The 20,396-nt window shown below is 43.2% G+C and overlaps 1 protein-coding gene across 5 annotated transcripts in view; it reads left to right on the forward strand.

Moving 5' to 3' along the window:
- Window positions 1-20,396, forward strand: part of LOC137434448 (junctophilin-2) — a 98,673-nt gene that overhangs the window by 20,837 nt on the left and 57,440 nt on the right. The gene's annotated exons all lie outside the window — the stretch shown is intronic.

A 20,396-nucleotide genomic window follows, 5' to 3' on the forward strand; every position in this document is an offset into this window, starting at 1 on the left:
CTTCCACCAACCAGTCCCTTCCAGCTCCCTTCTTCTAAGCAGCTACAGTGCCATCTTATCTGAACTAAGATGGTACTATTCTGCTCTGTCGGATGGTTCTCTTGAGAGCTTGACAGGCAGAGCGTATGTACATGGCAGTGACGTCATTACGTGCGCTCATTGAAAGCTGGAGAACTGAAGATATATTTGGATTGGTTGCTCCCGGCTGCATCCAGGCGATTCCATACAATTAGTAAGGGCATTTTATGAGATATTTCACAAATCTGTTAACTAAATTGTTACCAAAAGATTTCTTCACCAATATGTTTGTAAAGGTGTGTAATAACATGTGTTAAAATGTTGAAGTTCAACTCCCGTGGGAAACCCAGAAAAAAAGCTGTTGAACTCGGGTACCGAAAAATTATTTTCGAGAATTTTTTTTTTTTTTAATCGGCCCTTAAGTAACTTATGAGGGGTCAAATAAGGGTTTTTCATGATTCTGAGTTGATTGTTAACATTTATATTTTCACTTTTACATTTACACACAAAGTAGCTTTTATTTCACATACATATATAATACTCAAGAGTTATTTCTCATTCCTTCAATAACTGGGAGGAACTCGATCTGTGTGCTCTGCTTTGCATCATTAGCATGGATTCTCTTCATCCAGCCATTCCAGTTGGAGTGTGGGAACTCAGGATCGTTGGCTTTGATCACCCACCCCGCTGCCCAGAGTGTGTCACCTGGAGTGAGGAGTGGCTGATCATGAGCCAGGGAGGAGGAAAGCTCAGCGAGGGGGAGAAACATGATCGCGTTCGTTCCTATCTGTTTCCTGTTCGTAAATGGAATAATCTTTACTTCAGTTCCTCTCAGGATCTTAGCTTTGTCGAGTGCCTTCAACTTCACCCGGGGGAAAGCTGCTGTTGTCTGTGGATCTGGCAAAGGTGGTGCCGGAGAGGTGACTTCGATCCAACCCATTGAGTGAAAGGGAGTGTTTCCGTGAATAGAGACAATGTTTAAATCTATATTGTCTCCAACAAACTGAGTGACTGCATTGTTTGTTTCCCCAACCTCCATAAAGACCACCTGATCATTACTTGACAATTCACTTTCACTGGCTGGCACGTTGGCTGTCATCACTGATTGATCCTCAAGCGCAGCATCAACCGCAACCTCATCATTGATCTGTTCATCGGTTTCCTCCACAATGGTGTCAAGAGTGCCAGAAGTATCTGGAACATCATCTCCACTCCTACTATTAAGGAAGCAGTATTTGTAGTTTTGTGTCTCCGTGTAAGACTCAGTGTATCCCAGCCGGTGGAACTTGTTGAGCATCCATTTTGACCCAAATCTATGATCAAGTTGTATGGCAAGCCCCATTTGGTGTGGCAATACTCCAGACCGAGGTCGACAGGCCTTAATAAAATTCTGCCCCCAAACGGCAACTCTTTCGTCTGTCTTGACAATCGGTCTCAAGAACATCTGAAGGCTTGCAGGAACAAGTGTCAGCTGACTATCGATGTCAGTCATACTGTGTGTGGTGGGGTATGACTTTGGACCTAAATCAATCAAGGCAATATCATTGGATATGAACTTGAGTGCCGTCTTTATGATCTGAGTCTTCTCACCTCCATGGTCAAGATTAGCATGATGCCCTCGCAGAATATTGTCGGTGCCATCTTTGAGACAGAGTACATCTGCCCTTCTTTCCTGTGTTGTGAAATACAAGGTGTCTTCGTATTTCTCTAGAAGTTTTATCTTTAGCCAATGCTTTGAATAAGAAAGGCTCTTCTCTGGTGACTGATCAAACTCCTGCAGCTTTTCATGGACTTGGTCCATGTTCATTACCCCATGCTCTAATTCTGAGTCTAACCATTCGCAGAATTCAATAAAAACTGCCTCTCGCTCCTCATCAATACTCCTCTGTCTTGGACAAACTGTCACCTCTCGCAAACATAAGTTTGCATCGCAAATGGTACAGTGTTTCTTCTGCTACCAAGTCGTTGATCCCTTCCAGGCGTCCAGTGACTTCAGTGCCCCAGTCATCCCCGCGACTCCGTGCTGTCTTCAGCAAGCTTGCCTTCAGTGTATCTGCAGTCAAATTATCTGGCACTCTGTATTTCTTTCTAGCTTGTGCTGGATTATTTTTGTAGAGCTGGGCTGGTTGGTTGCAAAGAATGCATACATCCTTATACAGGAGGTCAACTGACTGTGATCTTCTAGAACTGCAGCCAGTTGATGAACTGAACTCACAAGTAGTGCGTCTTCTCTTCAACTTTGATGACTCTTTCTCTGCCTTTGATGCTTGAGCTGACTTCTTGGTGGTTGCAACAAAGTTGTTGTACAGATCATTTTTACACTTCTGGTGGTACCTCAGTTTTCCTTCCTTTTGAGCCTCCTTCATACGTTCCACAACAGTAACATTTTCGACAGTTTCTGCTTGTTTCAATAAAGTTGAGTATCCCTTTGGAGTTGCCTGTATGAGCCTTTCAGCTGGTGTATCTGAGCATGCACAGATGAAGCAATTGAGCACAGGTGGAGTAACGTCTTCATCCATATTGCTAGACTCCATGTCCTGCAAAGTAGAAAATGAGATATATTTAGAAATTATTTTTCCACAAAGGAGTGTCTGTGGTGAAATATAAATGTTAACAATCAACTCAGAATCATGAAAAACCCTTATTTGACCCCTCATAAGTTACTTAAGGGCCGATAAAAAAAAATAAAAATTCTCGAAAATAATTTTTCGGTACCCGAATTCAACAGCTTTTTTTCTGGGTTTCCCACGGGAGTTGACCTTCAACATTTTAACACATGTTATTACACACCTTTACAAACATATTGGTGAAGAAATTTTTTGGTAACAATTTAGTTAACAGATTTTCATATGTTTCCCTTACTAAATGAGTGGATACCAGAGATAATGTGCCATGTGGCAGATGGTACTTATCGCTCCCATTAAGGTACAGCATAGCTGGATGGGATACCTTAATGGCGGTTCACCACTGATGGTATGAAATCGCATAGTAACTGGTATATAACCGAAAGGTTTTCAGAGTCATAAGTGTATGCAGGACTCACTGCGTTGCCCTGATGAGCCCCAAAAGGGCGAAACCAGGTCGGTAACTGTGAGTTTTACATACACTTATGACAGTATCTGAACTAAGATCAAAATTCTGCTCTGTCGGATGGTTCTCTTGAGAGCTTGACAGGCAGAGCGTATGTACATGGCAGTGACGTCATTACGTGCGCTCATTGAAAGCTGGAGAACTGAAGATATATTTGGAATGGTTGCTCCCGGCTGCATCCAGGCGATTCCATATAACGAGTGGATACCAGAGATAATGTGCCATGTGGCAGATGGTACTTATCGCTCCCATTAAGGTACACTATAGCTGGATGGGATACCTTAATGGCGGTTCGCCACTGATGGTATGAAATCGCATAGTAACTGGTATAGCTGGATGATACTGATACTGCGTGTTGTCCCGAGAATCAGCCAGCCATGCTTCTGAACGAGTCGTAAATCGACATAGCTATCCGTAGAACCCGTGTCGATTAAGGCATTGGCGTTCTACCCTTCAATCATAAGTGGGATAACAGCGCTGGACAGTCCAGGCGGCCCTGCAGTCATCGAGTCGTCCAGAGGGGGCGCTCGAGCCACCCGTGTAGACCCGACGCCAGCCAGCGTCGATCATGAAGCCAAAGCCGAACGCGGCAATATATATATATTGCCGTGCGAATCCCTCCGGTTAACACCAGGGACCGCGGATGGACCAAACGGATTTACTGGAGGCGACGACCAAACACGGATTTTGCTTTGACTCGCGGGAAGAGGAAGGGAAGAGGAAGATGCGGAAAAAGCGCTTACCTTGAGCGAACCGACGGCAGCTCCGATCCTGCAGGGAATTAATGAACTCGAACAAACAAGATTTAATGTACAAAAATAGAGATTTATTCCACGGAACCCGATAACAAGAAACGCGACGGTAATCAAATAAACTAAATCCTATATGGGGATCCCACACACCTCACTTCGAATACGCACACAGGAATGAATAAATAAAGGAAATCGTTGTGTAATGGTGATGTGGTGTGCTGCCTTATCTGTCCATCGGTTGCAGTGTATCGTCCAACACGGCTCCGAGCTCCGGCGCGAAGGAACCCTTCGTCCGCTTCGCCCACGCTCTGCTAGGCCCGAGCCAACGCCCTCGCTCCAATCCCCTCGCTGTTCGCATACGAGATCCCGCCCGTTCACAGCACCGAGCCTCGCTTCCGCACCATGCAGATGGTGAACCTACGGCCACCAGGACCTCTCAAGACCAAGAAGGGAAGCGCAGAGACAAGTGACCAGCGAAGAAGCCCAGAGCGAAGAGGAAACCACGAGCGCGAGGGAGCCAGGAGAGAGCTGCTAGCTAAGAGCTGCTAAAAATGTCATGCAGCGCGCCTTTATATAACCTTCGGCGGTGACGTCAGCCTTGGCGTGCCACCAACCAGTCCCTTCCAGCTTCCCGCCGTTCACCGAACCTTTCAGCGCCTTCCCTCCAATGAACCACCTCTTCCTCCTTTGCGTCTTCGCGCCTCCCGCCCTGATTGGCTGGAGGTTCGCGCCTTCTGCGCCAACCAATCACACATTCCCTGTAACGTGGTTATAGCTCGTCTTTACGCGATGTTACCAGGCCAGCTGATGGTGCGGCCGGCGGCAGCCACCCGGCGGTGCCCCGATCTGGCTTCCTGCCTGTCTTCTTCCAAAGTCATTGTAAGGGAAGGGAATTAATTACTGTGTGCACTAAAGGGCCTATCTAAGTGTTTATAGGAGTGCATTGCCATAAGGGACAAAGGAATGATTACCAGGTCTGACACACAAGGGGTGTTATCTTATTCCCTACACTATTTAACACCCGAACATCCTGGTATGTTCACAGGTATACTCTTATCCCGACAAACTGCCTAAAAACACAGAACTTATTACAAGTTGATTCCTTATCGTGACAGTGGAATACCTACCTACACAGATCTATCTGGCTTTAGATATTCCTCTACCCAAATTCATCACTATATATATATATACTGAAACGCAAAAGAAACTTACCACCTTTGAAACCTTTAAATATCAACAATAACACTGCGTGTAGTAAATGTGTGAACTTATTTGTGGACAATAGTGTCCTCACTGTCAGACAAAACGGTCACGGATGGTCACTTGAACCTTCAATGGTCACTTCATAGCACAGCTGTTGAACAGCTGTTTTGACTGTCAGTGATTAGCCAAGAGGTACGGGATGATTTTAATGAGCTGCACGTGATGTCTTGATATTGGCATTAAAAAGGCCAGTGCAAAATGGGCATTTTGACCGAAAAATGTGACCATTTTGACCAACTTCAAAAAGACCGAAAACACAAAAGAAACTTACCACCTTTGAAACCTTTAAATATCAACAATAACACTGCGTATAGTAAATGTGTGAACTTATTTGTGGACAATAGTGTCCTCACTGTCAGACAAAACGGTCACGGATGGTCACTTGAACCTTCAATGGTCACTTCATAGCACAGCTGTTGAACAGCCGTTTTGACTGTCAGTGATTAGCCAAGGGGTACGGGATGATTTTAATGAGCTGCACGTGATGTCTTGATATTGGCTTTGAAAAGGCCAGTGCAAAATGGGCATTTCAATCAACATGCCACGATTGTCAAGGGATCAACGGCAGCGTGCCCTGGGCATGCTGCAAGGCGGACTGAGCTACCGTGAGGTGGCACGTCGCCTTGGCTGTTCACATCAGACAATATCGGCCCTGGTGGACAGAGACACCCTCCACAACTCTGCAGATGACAGACCTCGATCAGGGAGGCCAAGAGTCACCACTGCAAGGCAGGACAGGCAGATGGTCCGAAGTCACCTGCGGGATCGATTCCGTCCAGCATCCCGCACTGCGGCAGAAACGCCGGGGCATGCAAACCCATGGATCTCCAATGATACTGCACGAAGACGACTGCATGACTATGGTCTGACTGCCAGAAGACCATACAGAGGCCCCGTGATGACGGTTGCCCATCGCCGCAACCGTTAGAGATGGTGCCAGCAGCATCAGCGGTGGACCTTGGCGCAGTGGAACGAGGTCGCTTTCAGCAATGAGTCAAGGTTCTGTGTGGACAGTCCTGATGGGCGTGAGTGTGTCTGGAGAAGAACTGGCGAGCGATATGCCGATTGTTGCGTGCGTCAAGCCAACAGGTGGGGTGGCCCAAGTGTGATGGTGTGGGCAGCCATATCAGGCCGGTACAGGACGCCACTGGTGGTTGTGGATGGGAATCTTAATGCCCAGCGGTATGTGGATAACATCCTGCGACCTCATCTGCTGCCATTCCTGCTAGACCACCCAGAACTGAGAACCTTTCAGCATGACAACGCTCGTCCCCATGCTGCTCGCTTTACCACTGCATTTCTCCAAGGCGAGAACATCAACACCATGCAGTGGCCTGCGCTCTCCCCTGACCTGAATCCCATAGAGCACCTGTGGGATGAGCTTGGGAGACGCGTAGTTGGCAGGGCCAGGACACGGGCAGAGCTGCTTCAGACATTGAGGACTGAGTGGGACAGAATCCAGCAGCAATCCATCCAAAGACTGGTAGGCAGTATACGCCGACGATGCACTGCCTGTATCCAAAACAATGGTGGCCATACACGCTATTGAAAGGGGACTGACATTGCACCCTGTGCTGTTCTGTACTGTAGAACAAACTGATGAGATGGTGTATCTTGGTCAAAAACTTGACATGTCATCAATAAAATGCCAATGTTTCAATTAGCAATTGTTGGTTTGTTTTATTTTGAACTGTTACAATTTTATTACATTTCAAACAAGTGGTAAATTTCTTTTGCGTTTTCGGTCTTTTTGAAGTTGGTCAAAATGGTCAAAATGGTCAAATTTTTCGGTCAAAATGCCCATTTTGCACTGGCCTTTTAAAAGCCAATATCAAGACATCACGTGCAGCTCATTAAAATCATCCCGTACCCCTTGGCTAATCACTGACAGTCAAAACGGCTGTTCAACAGCTGTGCTATGAAGTGACCATTGAAGGTTCAAGTGACCATCCGTGACCATTTTGTCTGACAGTGAGGACACCATTGTCCACAAATAAGTTCACACATTTACTATACGCAGTGTTATTGTTGATATTTAAAGGTTTCAAAGGTGGTAAGTTTCTTTTGTGTTTTCGGTCTTTTTGAAGTTGGTCAAAATGGTCAAATTTTTCGGTCAAAATGCCCATTTTGCACTGGCCTTTTTAATGCCAATATCAAGACATCACGTGCAGCTCATTAAAATCATCCCGTACCTCTTGGCTAATCACTGACAGTCAAAACGGCTGTTCAACAGCTGTGCTATGAAGTGACCATTGAAGGTTCAAGTGACCATCCGTGACCGTTTTGTCTGACAGTGAGGACACTATTGTCCACAAATAAGTTCACGCATTTATTACACGCAGTGTTATTGTTGATATTTAAAGGTTTCAAAGGTGGTAAGTTTCTTTTGCGTTTCAGTATATATATATATATATATATATATATATATATATATATATATATATATATATATATAATCGTTAGATTAAATAAGACGCGGACGTAGCTTCAGGACGTCGATCTTTAATTGTCGACAAGCTTTCGACCAACAAAGGTCTTCCTCTGAGTCTACAAAAACAGCAGGCATGTATATCAGTCAAGTATGTATGGTGATATGTGTGTGAGATGTGTGATGTGTGTAGAAAATGCATACAGAAGGAAGAGCCACGCCAAAGTTCACTCACCAGCCCCAAGTTCAACGGAAGTGACCGTTTGCGTTACAGTTAGGGTGCACGTGCATATACAAATATCGAGATATACATACATAAACACACAAGCATATATTCATATCCCATTTATATTCATATAATATATTTATATATTTATATAAATGACATATAAAGGTAGAATGAATGAATGAATGAATGAATGAATGAATGGGTTACGGTTAACAATTTGATTGGGTTGATGTGGGAACATGCTTTAGTCATCAAAATTTATGCCATGAGGGTCCGAAGTTTGTGTATCCAAAAGGACTCACGTTTCAGAATCGTGGTGTGTGATCGATTTGTGATTGATTCAATGGCAGAGATCTGAATGTCATTTATAGAGTGATCCGGTTGATTAAAGTGTATCGTGTAAGGTAGAGATTTGCCCTGACTGGTGTGGAAGTTATTGATTTCTGACCGGGTGTTATTAAATCGTGTGTAGAGTGTATTTTCAGTTTTTCCAACATATTGTTTGGTGCACTTTTGGCAAGTGATTAGGTATATGACCCATGTAGATTTGCAGTTCATATAGGAGGTGATGGGGAATTTTTGTCCAGTGCTCGAACTACAGAATTTGTTTCCTTCTAGTAAATGCTTGTGAATAATGCATTTGTTTGCTGTGCATTTATAGAAGCCAGGGATCCTAGTTTCTTTGTTGTGGGGCTGTGGGTGCTTTGCTTTTACCAAGAGGTCCCTGAGTGTCCGACCACGTCGAAATGATGTTCGTGGAGGTTGAGGAAATGTGGTGCCGAGTGTTTCTGATTGATGGAGGAGAGGAAGGGCCTTATTCAGAATACTTGGCAATTGGGATGAGGTAGCAGAGTAGGTGGTTACCAGTGGGACACGGTTAGTTGCAGGTTTGGGTTTGTAAGTCAGAAGGTCTGCTCTCGGTATGTGTTTTGCTCGGGTTATTGCTTCTTGCACAGAGTGAGGGTCATAGTTTCTTGTAATGAAAGGCCCTTCCTCTCCTCCATCAATCAGAAACACTCGGCACCACATTTCCTCAACCTCCACTAACATCATTTCGACGTGGTCGGACACTCAGGGACCTCTTGGTAAAAGCAAAGCACCCACAGCCCCACAACAAAGAAACTAGGATCCCTGGCTTCTATAAATGCACAGCAAACAAATGCATTATTCACAAGCATTTACTAGAAGGAAACAAATTCTGTAGTTCTAGCACTGGACAAAAATTCCCCATCACCTCCTATATGAACTGCAAATCTACATGGGTCATATACCTAATCACTTGCCAAAAGTGCACCAAACAATATGTTGGAAAAACTGAAAATACACTCTACACACGATTTAATAACACCCGGTCAGAAATCAATAACTTCCACACCAGTCAGGGCAAATCTCTACCTTACACGATACACTTTAATCAACCGGATCACTCTATAAATGACATTCAGATCTCTGCCATTGAATCAATCACAAATCGATCACACACCACAATTCTGAAACGTGAGTCCTTTTGGATACACAAACTTCGGACAAAAGTCCTTCATGGCATAAATTTTGATGACTAAAGCATGTTCCCACATCAACCCAATCAAATTGTTAACCGTAACCCATTCATTCATTCATTCATTCATTCATCATTCATTCATTCTACCTTTATATGTCATTTATATAAATATATTATATGAATATAAATGGGATATGAATATATGCTTGTGTGTTTATGTATGTATATCTCTATATTTGTATATGCACGTGCACCCTAACTGTAACGCAAACGGTCACTTCCGTTGAACTTGGGGCTGGTGAGTGAACTTTGGCGTGGCTCTTCCTTCTGTATGCATTTTCTACACACATCACACATCTCACACACATATCACCATACATACTTGACTGATATACATGCCTGCTGTTTTTGTAGACTCAGAAGAAGACCTTTGTTGGTCGAAAGCTTGTCGACAATTAAAGATCGACGTCCTGAAGCTATGTCCGCGTCTTATTTAATCTAACGATTATTTATTCAATACAAATGAGACGCCCTGCTCGTACTTTGGAGTTTCTACTATTTCTTACAGATATATATATATATATATATATATATATATATATATATATATATATATATATATATATATATATATATATATATATATACATACATACATACATACATTATACATACATGGCATTTAATATGGAATATTATTTTTGTGGGGGTGAACTTACTTTTCAAGATGTCTTATTACCAAAAGTTCATTGGAATTATGTTGAAATTATTCTAGATTTTGTTAATGTGACCTTTAAAAGAAACAAAAACCACATTTGATATTTCGAAACAAATAAAGTGATCCTTGAAAGTGATGTAAACTGATATCAAACTCAATTCATGGACAGTACTGTGTTAAACTTCTGTACGTTTTCCAGAAGTATCTCTTTATTTTGCACATTAGCCAAATTTTTTTTTAACAAAAACAAAAGTTAAATTACGACTGGGATTACGGACAGTAAAATTACAGTTCAGTACTTTGTGTAACCCCCACGAGCATTCAGGAGGGCACGTACACGTTGAGGCATGCTGTTCACAAGATTTGCCAAGGTTTGGACAGGAATCGCTTGCCATGCAGTGACAATAGCCTGCTGCAATTCACGCACAGAGGTCGGCTGCTGGTCCAATTGGTCGATTTGACGCGTTAATTCTGCCCACAAGTTCTCTATCGGATTCATATCCGGGGACATGGCAGGCCACTCCATATGCTCTACACCACGGTCAGCAAGAAAGTGTTGGATCATGCGAGCACGATGAGGCCGTGCATTGTCATCTTGGAAGACAAAGTTTCCTCGAAAGGCTGCACGAGTAATAGTGGGGTGGCTTATGGAAATGATCGTGACACGCTGGCCCAAAGCACTAAATTTGGCACAGTTATACTTTAGGACCATACAAAACTTTTGAGAGGGGGCTGCCCGATTTTCGAGGCCCAGGTCAAGGTCAGGTCAAGGTCAAAGGTCAAATTATGTGTTTGTCACGTTTTTGCCATATCCAGCTCATAGCTGTCATAGAAACATTATCTCAGTGTCTAAATAATCATTTTTAAGGACAAGGAATCCATTTGTATTATGGCATCGTTTACATGAAGACATATTCTACTGTCTGCTTCTTCGTGATCACTCTCTCCCATTGTGATGTTAGCCTGATTCGATTGGACTCGTGGACCAGATGTAATGTAAACCTGTTTGGTAAGCGGATAGTCGTGTTTGACTACGTCCTCCGTCAGCAGTGCGAAAAGCTCCTCCTTGTTGGTAGGACCCTTTAGAAAGCCAGCGAAGTTACTTGGTAACTTCGTATTGCGGGATACCTTTCTACGTAATCCTTTCCCTCGTTTCTCTCGAGTTGTGGCTTTGAGGCTGTCGGGTCGGTAAGTGTCCCAAACGATGTCCATCCTGGAACAGCCTTGAAGTTGCCTTTCTATCCAGGGGATGAAGATATTGTCACTGTATTCGCCGAACGTAGAAGTTTTCTTGTGGCAGGGCATGTACAATGGCAGCACCATCAACCACTTTGGCGTCAAAATAAGTGGGTGTTTCTGGCTGGACACTTGCATCAATGCAATGCAATAGCTCTGATTTATTGCTTGGTAGTCGGAGTCTCCCATGCTAAGACAGTGCTGGCGGCCACGGGTGGTTTTCATGTTTAAAGAACACCTCCAGTTTGGTATTACGGACTTGGGCAGCGACGAACAGCTGACTGAACAGATTGCAGTCACTCTTTATTTCCTCGAATTGCTTTTTCGCTTTTGATTTCATGGTAGTGGAATGTGGACGTTTAAATAGAGGAAGTTGGTTTTTCTTGATGTCCACGTAAATTGATTCATGTCTTTCAACCAGTACTGCCTTGACGTACTTGGACTACTGGTCATTACCCAAAGTTTCCATCGTGTGCAGTGCTTGGACAACCATATCATCCACACAATCATGTTTGTCCAGGGTCATGAGTTCCTTTGATGTCTCCATGAATGGATTCCCCATTGTCACTATGGCATCGCACATATCGTTAACCTGTTTCTGGAACGTTTTCTGAATCGAATGTCCCTGGATGTGACTTTGGGAGGGTTGCTCTGACGAGTGATATAATTCGTGAAACTCTGTGAGGATTCTGGCTTGCTCAGGACCTGCCACCATCCATCGTTTCAGCGCAGCTGGATTTTCAGTGAGACCGATGGCTCCACCTGATCCCTTCACTGTTTTGTGAATGAATATGGATTAATTCCACTGATTCTAGCGATTTTAGCCCTCTCGTCGGGGATGTTAGCCCCCACCCCCCCCCCCCCCCGGTCGGGGACAGCCTGGCGTCGCCACTGCCTATATGGCCGTCACCTGGTGGAACTTCCCATAATAGTAATGGATTCATTGACTAAATATGTTGGTTATGTGACTAAGACCAAGTTTTTTAGGTTATATATAAGCTGGATATTGCAAAAACATGACAGACACATAATTTGACCTTTGACCTAGACCTGACCTTGACCTGAGCCTCTAAAATCGGGCAGCCCCCTCAAAAGTTTTGTATGGTCCTAAAGTAGAACTGTGCCAAATTTGGTCCTTTGGGCCAGTGTGTCACGATATCACTTAAATTTGGACTTTAGCCACCCCACTATAAATGGAAGCAATGTTTCTTCCAGAATGGCCCTGTACTTGAACTGGTTCAGGTTTCCATTCAGAACAACCAGGTCAGTTTTGGCCCCCTGCATGAAAAGCAGCCCAAACGGTCAACCCACCACCTCCAGCTTGGACTCTTGGCACTATACAATCTTCGTTGTGGGCTTCATGCACTTGTCTGCGCACTCGGACGCGGCCATCTTGACGATAGACCAGAAATCTAGACTCGTCACTGAAGATCACGTGATTCCAGTGTCCTGGCTGCCATTGACGGTGCTCTCTGGCCCACTGCAATCGGCACTGGCGGTGTTGTCTGGTCAGGCGTGGCTTTCTCAGGGGACGCCTGGCACGATAGCCTGCTTGAACCAGTCGTTGGTTGACTAGCCTTCTGGATACAGGCACATTTGTCAGTTGCTGCCACTCAGCCCTAAGCCGATTAGCTGACTTGGTACAGCCATTGCGGACTAACCGGTCGGTGCAGCTGGCGATCATCCCTCCTTGTGGTTCTGCGGGGACGTCCTAGCCTCGGTATTGGAGTAGGGACACCCCTCTGAGCATTTCGTTTCAGGATCTTTGACACCTGACCTTGAGTGATGCCATACTGCCGAGCAATAGCACGCTGTTCCATGCCGTAATTTCGTAAAGCCACCACTCCATGACAAACAGCATTGTCGAGTTGACGGACGATTTCCAGAGGAAGCGGCAATAACTTTTGGAGACGTGCAGCAGTTGTTTTCCACTAATACAGAACGCAACAACCCTTGTATACCCGACTGTGAAGCCAATCATCAAATGCACCTGTCCGTACATTTTGCCCCGCCACCTGTGATATAATCCTGTTGTTGACTTCTTGCTGCGACAATCAGTGACATGGTTCTTTTAACAAATAAATCACCAAAGTGTAAAAGAAACTGACCAGATTGATATACTGAGTTAAGAAAGTAAACCCAAGTCAAGAAAAAAAAAAATTCCATATTAAATGCCAAGTCTGTATATGTATAAACACATACATATACATACACATGTACATTTAAATGCAACTGTACAAACACATGTACATAGATATATTATGTACTTGTAAGTAAAAGCTAAAAGCTTGTAAAAGCTATTTTACATTTGAAATTATAACCTTAACCTATAAGCAAATGACTGGTTTTCCAACTGCCCGGATCATCAGCTGGGCACCGTTTTTCATTGAGGTTTCGATCCTTTCAGCCCAGAACCTCTCCAAATGGCGGATCCACAACCCTGACTGCACGTTCACATCTGTAGATTACTCAACATCAATGGACCCACAACCTCAAAGTTGTGTCCAGACAGTTAGTCAACAGAGCAATGCATTATCCTTATTCAAACTTATATAATTACTGCTTTTATTTTAAGTATTAACACAAACCAATAACTTAAATAATAAATCACTTAATATAACAATATACTCAGCAATAAATCCACACGACAGACATGTCCATTACACAGCACCTCCATCCACCCATCGACTCAAACTGCCATTCAAATATTCAAACTGTCATCCACACAATTATATTACTGCGCTAACTTGTGAACCAGTGATGGGATTTTGACCAAATTTAGTACAAGTATGTATAATGATGTTATCATGTGGGCGGAGCATATCGGTTGATGTTGTGACATCGAAAAGTGTCGTTCTAGTTTTCTGCTTCATATACTTCAATATAATTGTTGAATCATTCCTGCACAGCAAAAAATATGTTGATGTGTTTCGCAACCATGAAAGACCAACACGATAGATGTTGAACCAACGATAGATGTTGCACCAACGTTGAACTTGCTGTCCTTGAAACATTCAGCTTTAATGGACTATACTACAAATCCCACAGCTCTTTGATCATGATGGGAAACATGCTGAACACAGCAAAAAACACTCCATCACTTATTCATCTCATATTTATCCAGACGGTGACAAAGCATCCTTGTGGTGGGAAATGCAAAACAAAGACGGTGCGCATACTTCTGCCAGGCTGAACGGTTTACATTTAGTATCCCGCTGATAGGCCAGAGCTGCATCCAGACCTAAACCAAAATCGAATCGGCTTGTACTTGTCGCCTACACAACTCATTCACAAAGTTTTGTCAAAACTGGTCCACAACTTTTTGAGATATGCTATATATCGTTTTTGACCCTATCTCTCAATGGTGACGTATCGCTTTAAAAATTCTCGTATCCAGATCCAGATACTCACCAAAATCGAATCAATTCATCCTTGTCACACACCCAACTAGTCCACCAAGTTTCGCCTGAATCTGGACTATGTCCTTCACCGAAGCGTAAAAGAAACTCACCAGATTGATATACCGAGTTCAGAAAGTAAACCCAAGTCAAGAAAAAAAAAAAATTCCATATTAAATGCCAAGTCTGTATATATATATATATATATACAGACTTGGCATTTACGGATGCCAAGGAGTTATGTCTCATAAACTCATAAAGGAGTTATGTCCTTCCCATCAGTGTTCAGAACCACCTAATCCAGATAAAGTCCATTTACTGCTAGGGCTCCATCAGCGGTTTGTGTAGCAAATGCCCGTCCACTCGGACCTTGCACCGATCCACATACAAGTCTTTCATTGTGCAGACACACAGTCATTTCTCTCAGGCCATTTCTCTCTCTTTCATTCCTGAATGCTGACATTCCCTGCGGTTTCTGCACATTCACGCCGAGTATTCTGTGGTGAATACGTCAATTTATAAGTTGCATATTTGAAATAAAATAAATGTTTTAAAGGCTGTAGAACAAAACAAAACAAAACAAAACTTTTTCATAAGTTTACCACTGTTGAAGCGCTGTCTTTTACACCACCATATTTAGCACATTACATTACAATTATTGGGATGCCTCTTCGCCGTGGTTGTAACCCCACCGCAAGTCGGTGGGCCAAATCATCTCCATTCTTCCCTGCTGCACAGATTCGTCAGGGCAGTGTGGTCATGGTCAAAGTGACAATTGGTCTCCATGGTCCGACCCTTTCCTCTTGTCTGGCTCTTATCTCTCTCTCCTCTCTCTCCTCTCTCTCCCTCTGTAACTCTGTCGTGGCCCTGTCTTTGTGAAGGTACACCATCTTGGATGTGGAGGATCTCTGGGTCGCTCCTGGGAGATCGATCGGCTGTGTCCGTGCCACGGGTTTGTTCGAGAGAACTGTCTGGGCCTATACAACAACAACATGTTACATTTGTTATTCATGCATGTTGCTTGTGCCTTTTATGCTGTCCATAAACCAGTAGGTTTACTTTTTGAAATGATTTATATTAGCCGCGTCGCAGACGCTGCTAATAGAGTGCCCTCTGCTATTGTTGTTGTTGTTGTTCTTCTTCTTCTTGTTCTTGCAGAGAAGACAAAACCTCAAAGCTCCACCCATTCTGGGAACCATAGCTCCACCCATTTTGGGAGAGGCTTCATATAAACAAATATCCACCATTTTATTAACTCGCATAGCTTTGAGGCCTGTTTTGTAGGCCCGTGGTGTCTTCCTCTCTCACACAGTTTTATTTCAAATCAAATTCGATATATCATTTCATTTTTCACAGTCGCTAACATAGTTTTAGACTCGGTTGAAAAAAAACGGGAAGAAAATCCGATGAAAGTTGCCCTTTATAGAACGAAATGAATTCTCAAAGGCCTGTAACTTCAAGTCCATTGAGATATATATTTTTTAAATCGCGGCATGCTCAGTCATACACCGCCCGAAATAACAGACGGGAAAATGCCGAGATATATAAAAAATTCGTCCATTTGATGACAATCGTCACGATGAAATATTTAATTTATACGTCGTCACAATAATGTGGAGAGAGGAGCATAGCTTCGTTCACGTGTCGCTACACATGAGAAATTGCCGAGATTTTTTTTTTTACAATCTCGGCATGGTCAGTCATACACCGCCTGAAATAACAGACGGGAAAATGCCGAGATATATTAAAAATTCGTCCATTTGATGACAATCGTCACGATGAAATATTTAATTTATACGTCGTCACAATAATGTGGAGAGAGGAGCATAGCTTCGTTCACATGTCGCCACACACGGGAAATTGCCGAGATATATATTTTTTAAATCGCGGCATGGTCAGTCATACACCGCCTGAAATAACAGACGGGAAAATGCCGAGATATATTAAAAATTCGTCGCCACACACGGGAAATTGCCGAGATATATTTTCACTTTGCACAAAAATAACATCAAGTAATCGAATCAATAGGAATGTCCTGTGCCTATAACATCGACGTTATAGGCATAGCTGCATCTAGGCATTGTGTAACATCGACGCGGCTTTTGTTTTAATTAAAACTTTTTGTACTTGTTAATTTTGTTTGACCGCGAGACAGACACAGACTAAAACAAATACCTTTTCCATGCGATGAGGACCAGATGCCGTCCAATTTATTTTTTTTGTATACATAATCGAGGCTCATGTAAGAGCTAACACATTGAACATGAAAACATGCACAGACACATAAAACATGCAATGAAGGGAGCGGGCGACAAGATTGGGAGAGAGATGGAAGCGCAACAACAGTGGAGAACAGGGACGTTGGTAGATCTGTGGAAGGGAGAGGGCTGGGGAGGAGGGAGGCGTACACGTTATAAAGCAAATAAACACTACTCGGAATTTCAGGAAATAAGTTGGGGATTCAAAGAGGCGGATTTGGGGTGTTTTAATTGGGGTAGAAAAGATCAAGGTTTTGGATGGGGAAAGATAAGAGATCGTGTTGAACAGCTGTTTTAAAAACCTGGAGGGAGGAGTGGGATTGAAGAAAGTGTGGGAGTTTGTTCCAGATGTGGGAGAAAATAAAAGAGGTGGGAGAAAAGAGGAATAAAAGATTGAAGGTGAGCAGAGAGTCTTGATTTTGGCAGTTTCAACAGGTTTCTGGAAGATCTTGTGGGTCCTGCAGGAATATTTGGGGGACAGAGCATGGACAGAGCAGAGGGAACAAGGCTGGAGAGGAGTCGGTAGAAGACAGAAAGACCACCAACCTACCTGCGGTGAGAGAGAGAAAGGCCCTCAGTTTTTCCACAACACCGGTTTTGCCACATGGCTTCAGAATCTCCGGAATGTTTTTTTGCATATCTCAAACATGACTCAAGGTGGACTTTTTTGAGTAATGGCTTCCTTCTTGCCACCCTACTGTACAGGCCGGAGTTGTGGAGTGCTTTGGATATTGTTGTCACATGCACACAGTGACCATTCTTTGCCATAAAGGCCTGCAAATCTTTCAAAGTTGCCATTGGCCTCTTGGTGGCCTCTCTGATCAGTCTCCTCCTTGCTTGGTCATCCAGTTTGGAGGGACGGCCTGATCTTGGCAGGGTCTTGGTGGTACCATATGCCTTCCACTTCTTAATGATTGTCTTGACTATGAAATATTTTTATACCTATCCCCTGATCTGTCTTTCCACAACTTTATCCCAGAGATCTTTTGAGAGCTCCTTGGTGCTCATGGTTGAGTCTTTTCTGTGAAATGCACTACCCAGCAGAGAAAACCTGCAGGAACAGTTGATTTTATTCAGAATTAATCAGAATCACTATAATTTAACACAGGCGGAGGCCTGTTTGTCATGTTTGAACAGTCATGTTTGAACTGAGTGTGACCCACTCAGTTCCCGAAACTTCTGAAAATTCTGAATTAATCAGAATCACTATAATTTAACACAGGCGGAGGCCTGTTTGTCATGTTTGATCACAGTCATGTTTGAACTGAGTGTGAGCCACTCAGTTCCCGAAACTTCTTCCATGCACATCTCACTCTAGCAACCGTTGCCGAGTCTGATCCACCTTCTCCATTCAGCATGTCTCCGAGGTAGCAAAATGTTTTCACACCTTCCAGCTTCACGCCGTCTCCAAGATCAGTGTTTTACAGTGTTCAAAATATAAAATTCAATTGGAATTAAGTAGTTGCTCGATCATAGATTGTCGTCTGTAGGCAGACAGACAAACAGACAGACAGAGTGAATCAATTGCTTTACCCCACTTAGCGCTTCGTGCACATGGGGTAACAATACGGGTTATCTGGGCCGTTGTATGCTTGCAATTCTCCTCTTTTCATTTTTTCAGGAAGGATGTATGGTTCATTGGTTCACTGAGATTATTTTGTGCTGTCAGAGTCAAGCCCATAGAGAGCAGTTTTTGCACTCGCGTTTCAGATTTCCTCTAGAAAGGCATTGTGCATTGGTCGCGCAATATTAACAATCTGTAATTTAACAATCTATTATGCCAGTCATTGTGAACAATTGTAAAGTACTGCAGGGGCAACAAGGTTATTTCGGTCATGTATCTTGTCAAAATGTTTGCTTTTTTTTTTCTGTGGTTTTTCACAGATTTCTGTTGGTTTCTGTTGGTTTTCATTTTCCATGGTACCACCCAAAATGAAAATATCCCTTCCACACTGGTAAACGCAAGTGATGATTTCTTTCCGCACTGAGCTGTGCTCTTTTATATCAATGGTGGCTGAGTATGTACACCGAGACCACACACATTCCCCTCTTTGCCGGCAAGTGGAATGTGCAGGATGTTCCATCACCCAATTTGCTGTAATTTTGAGTCAAATATGATTTTCTTTTTTTGGTCCAAACAGTTCTCTATTTAACAATAACAACAACAAAATTTTTGATTGCTATACATTGAATGGTTGAATCCAACCTGCAATTGTGCGATGTTGTGACAATACATGGTATGGGGTGTGATGGCACTTGATTCCATTTGCAAGGTTTTCTCCTGAGTACTTTTCCCCATGGGGTCGTCGTGCACACACCGTGTATGGTTATTGTATTACGCACGCTGTTGCACAAATTGAAAGGAGAAAATTAGATTGTAGCACTTGTAGTTTGCAGGTGAGATGTCTCCTCTCACGACTGGCTTGGTCTGATGTCGTGCACCTGTTGTGTAACATTGGACTCTTGGCCCCTTTTGGAAAATTGGCTCAATTGCTGGATTGTTGTGGAATATGCTGACATGGTCTGCTCTGGTGAGATTGGGCATGGGAGCTTGTGGAACATTGTTGAGCAGTGTGTGTGTGTGTTGGTTTCGACAGTGGACAAGTACATCATATGTCTCGCAGTGATGGCTTCAAATAAAACTATTGTTTTCTGAAGAACATTTGATGAGTAAATTGAGATGTACATCGATGCCCTACTCTCTGCCTTTTATTGCATTGCCTTCCCCACTTTATATACACCGGTTTGTTTGGTTTAGAATTGTTATCAACTCTGCGGTGGGGAATTTGAACTCAGAATAAACCGAATTATCACCGTCGATGCTTGTACAGTACTATATTTTCTCAATGAAATTGTTATGAACACAGGTGGATTGTGATAGACGAGGGCAATCTTGAATGTAGGCATTTATGATGCGAGTCGCAGCACAAAATGGCTTCGCTCAAATAAAACATAATGAATCAAAAATATTGTATTTTAGCAGACGGAATTTTGAGTGTCATGCAGAATCCTTCTTGAGAAAACCAAATTGAAAAACTAGAACGGCACTCGGTAGAGTGCATACCTTCGCCAGGCTGAATATTTTACGTTTTGTATCTCACTGATAGGCCGGATCTGCATCTGGGCCTCATCAAAAAATCGAATTGGCTTGTTCATTTCACGTACCCAGCAAGCTACATCGAAATCCATCCACAACATTTTGAGATATCGTACTATATATCGTTTTTTGGCCCAATCTCTCAATGGTAAAGAATCACTTTAGAAATTCTCATATCCAGATCCAAATCTTTACCAAAATCTAATCAATTCTTCACTGACACACCCACAGCCTGCCTACCAAGGTTCGTCCGTATCCGTCCATAACTTTTTGAGATGTCCTGTTAACAGACAGACAGACAGGGTGAAAACATAACCTCCGTCCACCTTCGGTCGTGGAGGTAATAATGTTTTGGTCACTCTGGCAGCATAGTTTTAAATATATTATGACAGAAGGTGCTCCACCGTT

This window comes from Myxine glutinosa, chromosome 10 (assembly GCF_964187855.1).
Source record: "Myxine glutinosa chromosome 10, kmMyxGlut1.1, whole genome shotgun sequence".
NCBI lineage: Eukaryota > Metazoa > Chordata > Myxini > Myxiniformes > Myxinidae > Myxine > Myxine glutinosa.